Below are 10,254 nucleotides of genomic sequence, written 5' to 3'. Positions count from 1 at the left end.
AGGGTGGGGAGGGGGAGAATTGTCCACCAGTTTTCCATCCTTTTTGCTTCGAATACTGAGAGTTTTAAATTCTTGCACTAAAAATAATTTGAAGCGTTTTGGAGATCATATTGCTATTGATTCCAGAGGTTTCTGGGGCTTATCTTACCTCAAACGCAAGCACTTCGAATATGAACTCAGGGTGAGGGGCACCCCTGTTGAGGGGGGTGTATCAGAGCTTGCAGCCAACTTGCACACAGCATTGGATAATCTTCTTCACATATACCCTGACACTGTCGGTGAGGTAGGTGCTGCTATTTCTTGTAATATTCAATTTTTGGAGGGTGGTCAACCTACCCGCAAGCAAATTTGTAGGCTGCAAGCGCATTTGTTCCTTCGGAGAAACCGCCTTGTTGACTTAAATTACTTTAAACTTACTGATCAGCAGAAGATGACCGTTCGACAGGAACTTGCTAAGGTGAAAGATTTACAGATTTGTACTGGTCTGTGGCTTTACTTAGTGAAGTCGGTAATTTGGACGAGAGTAATTTAGCTCTTCGTCAGTCACAGGATTTGTGATACGTAAAGACGCTAGGCTGTGGTAGGTCAGTCTCTGATGATTTTGCCAAGTGCCCTATCCGATTACGTGTTTGCTCAGTGGGGATTACGAGTGTTCCGTTGATCATTAAATCAAGTTCGGGAAGTATTGTGGTTTCCAGTCTGCTTTGAGATTCATGCCAGTGCGTTGATAGTTTCGATTTCTGCGGTACTTTCTGAGCCGTGGCGCTCGTTACTGGCGCGCCAGTCTCTTGGATGACCATTATCGATCCTTCGATGTTTCTTATTTTTGCTTGTCTAATTTCCTGCATCGCGGGGCGAGTGGCAGTTGACTTTTGCTCGGGCTACCTGCAGAGACGCTGTGAGGTACGAGGTGGGAAGTAACCACGTATGAGGAGTTGGTTGTACGCGGTCTGCCGGTTCAGGATACAGGATGTGTGTTGGCTGCCTGCCTGTCTGCTCTCCTGATTTTGCTCGCCGTGTCTTGAGACCGCCTAGCTTGGGTTGCTGCCTGGTGTATCCTACACGAGCCATACCGGACGTCCAGCAGAAGTTAAGCAGCCTTGTGTTTCTTTCAAAGAAAAAGAGCAAATGTATAAGACTTTTTGTAACCAATTTTGGTGGCCTCTTAAGTGTGGCCTTAGCTTTTACACTGCCTTTGGGAAGAGCAAATTCTTTTACATTTAAATAGTTGGGGTTTCCTGTCCATTATAATCATTTGGGGGATTTATTTGAATTTTCTCTTTGGGGTTTATTGCTTGTCCTTGGTTAAATGATTACTTGTATAGCGGGAAGCGACTCCTGGTTAAAACTCCAAAGTGTTTGGTGCTACTGCCGTCTCCGGCATTCGTCTTTTCAATGAAGTGTTGTCATTCCTTCGAGCGACCTGATGTCACTCCTCGTTAATTAATGCTGGTTCATGTGTACTTAATTTTGAATTGGCTATTTGAATTAATATTTTGGAGCGCAGCGTAACACTAAGGCAAGCTCATTGTGTACCACCTCGTGCCCCGGTCTAGTACCTTAATTTTCAGTGGCACGAGTTAGCTCCACTACAGGTTTTACTGATGTGCTCCATTCAAGATCTTGTCTTGTATGTTTGCCCCATGTGTGTCTGGGAACACAGAGATGAGCTTTAGTGTGACTTCAGTGCTAGTCAGTTAATGGAATCATTATTTTGGCTTGGCTTCCTCTGAAGAGTTCGAGTGGAGTGTAGTGTGTTTGATTTGTTATTCATTTAATTACTGTAAGTTTGTTTAATTAATGGGGAGCAAGACATTTAAAGACTGTTCGTATTAACTCCCCTAGGTGCTGGGTGTTGCTAATTCGTTCCAAATGGCTTACTACTTATTCAATGGCAAAGCTGTTGATTAGTTGGTTACTGTGAGTAAAAATTCACGCTATTTATTTGTTGCCGAAATTTTAAAGTGTCTGTGTCGTGATTCAATCACTAACTGCGTGTTTGAGCTTAAGTTATATAAACCTTACATTGCCTCCTTAAAATTTTTCGCTACCAGAAACCCTTAAGAGAACTGAGTTTTGCCACTGCTTATGTTCACCTTTACTGGGAGCAATACTTCATGTAGTTAAATTTTGTTTTAAAATGTGTATTCCTCTGATGTAATAAACAAGTGATAAAAGAAAAAAGCAAAGGGGCCTGGTCCTTCCTATGGTGTCCGGTTTGTAACACGTATCACTTTCCTTGTTCTACATCTACTACATCTACATCTACATCTATACTCCGGGAGCCACCTTACGGTGTGTGGCGGAGGGTACTTATTGTACCACTATCTGATCCCCCCTTCCCTGTTCCATTCACGAATTGTGCGTGGGAAGAACGACTGCTTGTAAGTCTCCGTATTTGCTCTAATTTCTCGGATCTTTTCGTTGTGATCATTACGCGAGATATATGTGGGCGGTAGTAATATGTTGCCCATCTCTTCCCGGAATGTGCTCTCTCGTAATTTCGATAATAAACCTCTCCGTATTGCGTAACGCCTTTCTTGAAGTGTCCGCCACTGGAGCTTGTTCAGCATCTCCGTAACGCTCTCGCGCTGACTAAATGTCCCCATGTCGAATCGCGCTGCTTTTCGCTGGATCATGTCTATCTCTTCTATTAATCCAACCTGGTAAGGGTCCCATACTGATGAGCAATACTCAAGAATCGGACGAACAAGCGTTTTGTAAGCTACTTCTTTCGTCGATGAGTCACATTTTCTTAGAATTCTTCCTATGAATCTCAACCTGGCGCCTGCTTTTCCCACTATTTGTTTTATGTGATCATTCCACTTCAGATCGCTCCGGATAGTAACTCCTAAGTATTTTACGGTCGTTACCGCTTCCAATGATTTACCACCTATGGCATAATCGTATTGGAATGGATTTCTGCCCCTATGTATGCGCATTATATTACATTTATCTACGTTTAGGGAAAGCTGCCAGCTGTCGCACCATGCATTAATCCTCTGCAGGTCCTCCTGGAGTACGTACGAGTCTTCTGATGTTGCTGCTTTCTTGTAGACAACCGTGTCATCTGCAAATAGCCTCACGGAGCTACCGATGTTGTCAACTAAGTCATTTATGTATATTGTAAACAATAAAGGTCCTATCACGCTTCCCTGCGGTACTCCCGAAATTACCTCTACATCTGCAGATTTTGAACCGTTAAGAATGACATGTTGTGTTCTTTCTTCTAGGAAATCCTGAATCCAATCACAAACCTGGTCCGATATTCCGTAAGCTCGTATTTTTTTCACTAAACGTAAGTGCGGAACCGTATCAAATGCCTTCCTGAAGTCCAGGAATACGGCATCAATCTGCTCGCCAGTGTCTACGGCACTGTGAATTTCTTGGGCAAATAGGGCGAGCTGAGTTTCACATGATCTCTGTTTGCGGAATCCATGTTGGTTATGATGAAGGAGATTTGTATTATCTAAGAACGTCATAATACGAGTACACAAAACATGTTCCATTATTCTACAACAGATTGACGTAAGCGAAATAGGCCTATAATTATTCGCATCTGATTTATGACCCTTCTTGAAAATGGGAACGACCTGCGCTTTCTTCCAGTCGCTAGGTACTTTACGTTCTTCCAGCGATCTACGATAAATTGCTGATAGAAAGGGGGCAAGTTCTTTAGCATAATCACTGTAGAATCTTAGGGGTATCTCGTCTGGTCCGGATGCTTTTCCGCTACTAAGTGATAGCAGTTGTTTTTCAATTCCGATATCGTTTATTTCAATATTTTCCATTTTGGCGTCCGTGCGACGGCTGAAGTCAGGGACCGTGTTACGATTTTCCGCAGTGAAACAGTTTCGGAACACTGAATTCAGTATTTCTGCCTTTCTTCGGTCGTCCTCTGTTTCGGTGCCATCGTGGTCAACGAGTGACTGAATAGGGGATTTAGATCCGCTTACCGATTTTACATATGACCAAAACTTTTTAGGGTTCTTGTTTAGATTGTTTGCCAATGTTTTATGTTCGAATTCGTTGAATGCTTCTCTCATTGCTCTCTTTACGCTCTTTTTCGCTTCGTTCAGCTTTTCCTTATCAGCTATGATTCGACTACTCTTAAACCTATGATGAAGCTTTCTTTGTTTCCGTAGTACCTTTCGTACATGATTGTTATACCACGGTGGATCTTTCCCCTCGCTTTGGACCTTAGTCGGTACGAACTTATCTAAGGCGTACTGGACGATGTTTCTGAATTTTTTCCATTTTTGTTCCACATCCTCTTCCTCAGAAATGAACGTTTGATGGTGGTCAGTCAGATATTCTGCGATTTGTGCCCTATCACTCTTGTTAAGCAAATATATTTTCCTTCCTTTCTTGGCATTTCTTATTACACTTGTAGTCATTGATGCAACCACTGACTTATGATCACTGATACCCTCTTCTACATTCACGGAGTCGAAAAGTTCCGGTCTATTTCTTGCTATGAGGTCTAAAACGTTAGCTTCACGAGTTGGTTCTCTAACTATCTGCTGGAAGTAATTCTCGGACAAGGCAGTCAGGATAATGTCACAAGAGTCTCTGTCCCTGGCTCCAGTTCTGATTGTGTGACTATCCCATTCTATACCTGGTAGATTGAAGTCTCCCCCTATTACAATAGTATGATCACGAAACTTCTTCACGACGTTCTGCAGGTCCTCTCTGAGGCGCTCAACTACTACGGTTGCTGATGCAGGTGGTCTATAGAAGCATCCGACTATCATATCTGACCCACCTTTGATACTTAACTTAACCCAGATTATTTCACATTCGCTTTCGCTAATAACTTCACTGGATATTATTGAATTCTTTACTGCTACAAATACTCCTCCACCATTGGCGTTTATCATATCCTTGCGGTATATATTCCATTCTGTGTCTAGGATTTCGTTACTGTTCACTTCCGGTTTTAACCAACTTTCCGTTCCTAATACTATATGCGCACTATTTCCTTCAATAAGAGATACTAATTCAGGAACCTTGCCCTGGATACTCCTGCAGTTTACCAATATTACGTTAACTTTTCCTGTTTTTGGTCTCTGAGGACGGACGTTCTTTATCAACGATGATAATGTCCTCTCTGGTAAGCCGTCAGGTATTTTATCGTTTCGCCCAAGGGGGGGGGGGGTCCCTCTAACCTAAAAAACCCCCGTGTGCACGCCACACGTACTTCTGCTACCCTAGTAGCTGCTTCCGGTGTGTAGTGCACGCCTGACCTGTCTAGGGGGGCCCTACAGTTCTCCACCCAATAACGGAGGTCGATGAATTTGCAACCACTATAGTCGCAGAGTCGTCTGAGCCTCTGGTTTAGACCCTCCACACGGCTCCAAACCAGAGGACCGCGATCGACTCTGGGCACTATGCTGCAGATATTAAGCTCAGCTTGCACTCCGCGTGCGATGCTGGTTGTTTTCACCAAATCAGCCAGCCGCCGGAAGGAACCAAGGATGGCCTCAGAACCCAAGTGGCAGGCGTCATTCGTTCCGACATGTGCTACTATCTGCAGCCGGTCACACCCAGTGCGTTCAATAGCTGCCGGAAGGGCCTCCTCCACATTACAGACGAGACCCCCCGGCAAGCACACCGAGTGCACACTGGCATTCTTCCCCGACCTACCCGCTATTTTCCTGAGGGGCTCCATAACCCGCCTAACGTTGGAGCTCCCTATAACTAATAGGCCCGCCCTCTGTGACTGTCGGGACCTTGCCGGAGAATCGGCCACTGCCCCAACAGGCGAGGCATCCTGTGGTGGCTCGGAAACGATGTCATCACCACTAGGAAGCACCCCGTACCTGTTGGAAAGGGGTAAGGCAGCTGCCACGCGGCCAGATCCCACCTTCGCCTTTCGGCCAGGCACGCGCGAGCCCACCACTGTCCGCCATTCACCCTGGAGTGATGGCTGACCGGTAAGATGCTCACTGCCGGAAGACGCAGCGACATCAGGGGTTCCATGTGATTCCAAGGCCACCGAAGTAGGCATAGGTCTCACCACAGTTGCCCCAACGCCACTACGAGCCGACGCCTGCGCCTCGAGCTCGATGAGCCTAACAGACAAAGCCTCCACCTGCCCCCGAAGAGTGGCCAATTCTCCTTGCGTCCGCTCACAACAACCACAGTCCCTACACATGACTATGTTTACCCTACTCTATACGGTGACAAATTCCCAAGATAATCTTCTGATGAGCTACTCTGATAATCAAGAAACACTCACTGAAATACGAGACGCGAAAACTACGCTAGGTTTTCCCAGAAAAACTATTTAAAAGCTAAGCGCAGCAAATAAGTACAAAAACGCTTTATACAAACAGTACTCGCTGCTGCTGGTGCTCTCGCTCTGGCTGTCACAAGACAACTGCTGATTCAAGTGACTAGTGGCTAACGGCCGTGAAACAAACAAAAGACGGTTTTAGGGGGCTTTCTGTTCTAAACGATCAAGAAAACACTAAGAAATCTAACACGAAAACTACGTAAAGTTTTATCAAGAACTGTTAGTTACTATGCAGAGCAGATAAACACAAATAGAATCCCTTCCTTAGTGGAAGGTCGTAAACAAAATGCAAAATAAACGCTTTATACAAACAGTACTCGCTGCTGCTGGTGCTCTCGCTCTGGCTGTCACAAGACAACTCCCTTGTCAAAAGTATTGCTGAGCGATTTGTTGTCTGACGTTCTTCGAGATCAGGTTATATTGGGCCAGCATGGAGCTCGGACGATAGAAAGTAAGTTACCACCACGCATTCGAAACGAGTCTGAGAATGCGCACTATTGGCAGGTGCAAATATCAAACGAGACAGTAAGCCGATATACTGATCGGGTTCGTGTGGCTTCTTCCGCCTGAACGTGAACGTTATTGAGGAAGATATTCTCTCGAATATTTTGGAAGGCATGAGACCGGAGGATCGTTCGCAGTTTGCATTTGTCCACAAACCTAGATGTTTTCTAAGTTGAATGAATTACTTGTTTCGATTGACGCGCATAAATTGGCGAATGAACAGTGGGAGCAGAGTAGGGGCTTTATGTCTGTTCCTTTTATTTCAGAGGGTAATTCATCAGTCACCTTTCAGTTCACTAGTTGGTAAACGTTGTTTTCGGTGTGGGGCGCATAACCAACTGGTGCGTGAGTGTCCGGTTTGACTCGGTGCCCCACTGCACACTCCTAACTAAGGTATGAGAAGGTACGAGCATATGGGATTGGTTCTCAAATATGAGAGTGGCTCAAAGACTTCTTAAGTAATAGAAACCAGTACGTTGTCCTCGATGGTGAGTGTTCATCAGAGGTGAGGGTATCATCTGGAGTGGCCCAGGGAAGTGTGGTAGGTCTGCTGTTGTTTTCTATCTACATAAATAATCTTTTGGATAGAGTGGATAGCAGTGTGCAGCTGTTTGCTGATGCTGTGGTGTACGGGAAGATGTCGTCGGTGAGTGACTGTAGGAGGATACAAGATGACTTGGACAGGATTTGTGATTGGTGTAAAGAATGGCAGCTAACTCTAAATATAGATAAATGTAAATTAATGCAGATGAATAGGAGAATGAATCCCGTAATGTTTGAATACTCCATTAGTAGTGTAGCGCTTGACACAGTCACGTCGATTAAATATTCGGGCGTAACATTGCAGAGCAATACGAAGTGGGATGAGCATGTAATGGCAGTTGTGGGGAAGGCGGATAGTCGTCTTCGGTTCATTGGTATAATTTTGGGAAGATGTGGTTCGTCTGTAGGAGACCGCTTATAAAACACTAATACGACCTATTCTTGAGTACTGCTCGAGCATTTGGGATCCCTATCAGGTCGGATTGAGGGAGGACATAGAAGCAATTCAGAGGCGGGCTGCTAGATTTGTTACGGGTAGGTTCGATCATCACGCGAGTGTTACGGAAATGCTTCAGGAACTCGGGTGGGAGTCTCTGGAGGAAAGGAGGCGTTCATTTCGTGAATCGCTACTGAGGAAATTTAGAGAACCAGCATTTGAGGCTGACTGCAGTACAATTTTACTGCCGCCAACTTATATTTCGCGGAAAGACCACAAAGATAAGATAATAGAGATTAGGGCTCGTACAGAGGCATATAGGCAGTCATTTTTCACTCGTTCTGTTTGGGAGTGGAACAGGGAGAGAAGATGGTAGTTGTGGTACGAGGTACCCTTCGCCACGCACCGTATGGTGGATTGCGGAGTATGTAGATGTAGATGTAGAGTCAAGGCCTAACAGCTGACGCCACTAGTCATGGGGTAAAACTCTTTCGAGCAAGCCTCCCTCTTATTGTGCATGTATTTGTGACTTTGATAAGCCAGCTCTTCCATATCTTTGTGTTGGTGTCAAACAAGAACCCATTTGCTAGCTTCTGGACTCTGGAAGTTGTTTCCTTGCCTGTCTAGCTATCCCGAGTTTCGCAGTTAGTGTAAGTTGTCTTCTGTAAGCCCTTCCCCGCAGAGACATCGCGTCGCCAACAGACAAGAGCTTCCTCTGGGAGGTGAGGTGCGGGGGAGATTATGTTTCCACAATTTTTATTACCCTGCAAGTTCATTAAAGTTAAAAATTTGTCCGTCACGTTGTTACTTGGGTGTGATTTCATTAAACAGACAGGTCTGGTTCTAGACTTTGCTAGCAATACCTTTTTCTGTAAATTTTGTTGATCTGAGAAAATTTCCCTTCGTTCTTGTCATGTCATTAATAATAATAATTCATTAAGCTTAAGTCAGTTGGAATTCGAACTTAGGTCACCTTGATGATGGTCAGGGTACGCAATTAACAAGTATCTTAGACCAGTTTTCTATCGTACATACAGTTTAACTGGGTATAACAGATAAATTTCAAAACGGAATCCATTTGGTAGATAATATTCCGATGCATCATGCTCCTTATCTTTCGCCTCCTATGACAAGAGTATAGAGGCAGGAAACTGACGACATTCTGCTTAATGGCGTTATTAGACCGTCAACTTCTCTATATGCTTCACCTATGTTCCTCGTACCTAAGGGACAGGGCGAGGATTATAGGCCGGTAGTCGATTACAGAATCCTTAATGAGAAAGTAGTTTTGGGGTCAGTTCCCTTGCCTGATCTGTTTTAATTGGTTTGCTTGTGCTTGATTTTTTTTCGGTACTTGATTTAAAATAAGCCTACTACTAGACACCACTGAGCGAGGAATCCAAACAGGTGACCGTATTTTATGCGGATTGACATGTATGAATTTAATTGGGTACCATTTAGTTCGACTACCGGGGCTCCTGTACCTTCACGACTGTTTGATCACGTTTTAGAGGATCCTAAGTTCATCTGCGTATGTAATCACCTTGATGTTGTTGCTTACAGTAGCTCCTTCCATGAACAACTTTCTCATCTTGAGCATGTACTGATGGGGCTCCTTTTTGCAGGGCTAATGATTAAACAATGTAAAGTTACTCCATTCTTTGGGTCACCTCATTTCCAGGGATGGTGTTAGGATTGATCAAGAGCTTACTTTCGATTTAAAAAAGATCTCTCCTCCCAAGAGTAAGAAAGGGGTGGCCAGCGTCATCGGTATGGGCAATTACTTTAGGAACTACACTCCAAATTTTGCTGCTCCCTTAACAATCTTCTTAAAGAAAAGGAGAAAATTTTGTTTCTACAGAGAGTAAGCAATGAACATTAGAAGCTATCAAGACTGTTCTCACTAACCATCCTGTACTGGCCATTCTGGACTTTCGGAAGAGGTTCATAGTTCGGATTGATGCTTCCAATGCCGGAATTGCCGCAGGAAGATTCGGGTGATTGGCGTCCTTTAGCTTTCGCCTCCAGGAGGTTAGTTAGACGTGAGTTTAAATACTAGGTGTACGAGTGTGAGGACTTCGCTGTCTTATTTGCTCTTGACAAATTTAAATTTTATCTCGAGCACAGAGAATTTGATTTAGAGAAAGGCAACCATGGCTAGAGCTTAGTTTTGCCACGTCCCAGGAAGACCGGTAAGATAGCAAGTTGGGCTGTCCATATCTGCCTTCCGTTTTAACGTTCGTCATATTAAATCGCTGAGAACCAGGTTGCTGATGTGCTTAGATACATTTTTAATGAAGAGACGGAGGAACTGGAGGGATGTTGTTTATCCGGCGGTGCTCTTGTTTTTAGAGTCTTAAATGAGATACCTCAGGTGAAAAAGCGTTTGTTGGCGTGCAAACTGGTAACCAGTTATTTATTAAGAAAGGGGATAATGGAGCTGTTCGCGCTAGCAGCGTAGTTCTTAAGTTTC

This window comes from Schistocerca americana, chromosome 3 (assembly GCF_021461395.2).
Source record: "Schistocerca americana isolate TAMUIC-IGC-003095 chromosome 3, iqSchAmer2.1, whole genome shotgun sequence".
In the NCBI taxonomy this organism is placed as follows: Eukaryota; Metazoa; Arthropoda; class Insecta; order Orthoptera; family Acrididae; genus Schistocerca; species Schistocerca americana.
Note: the sequence above shows the minus strand (reverse complement) of the source record.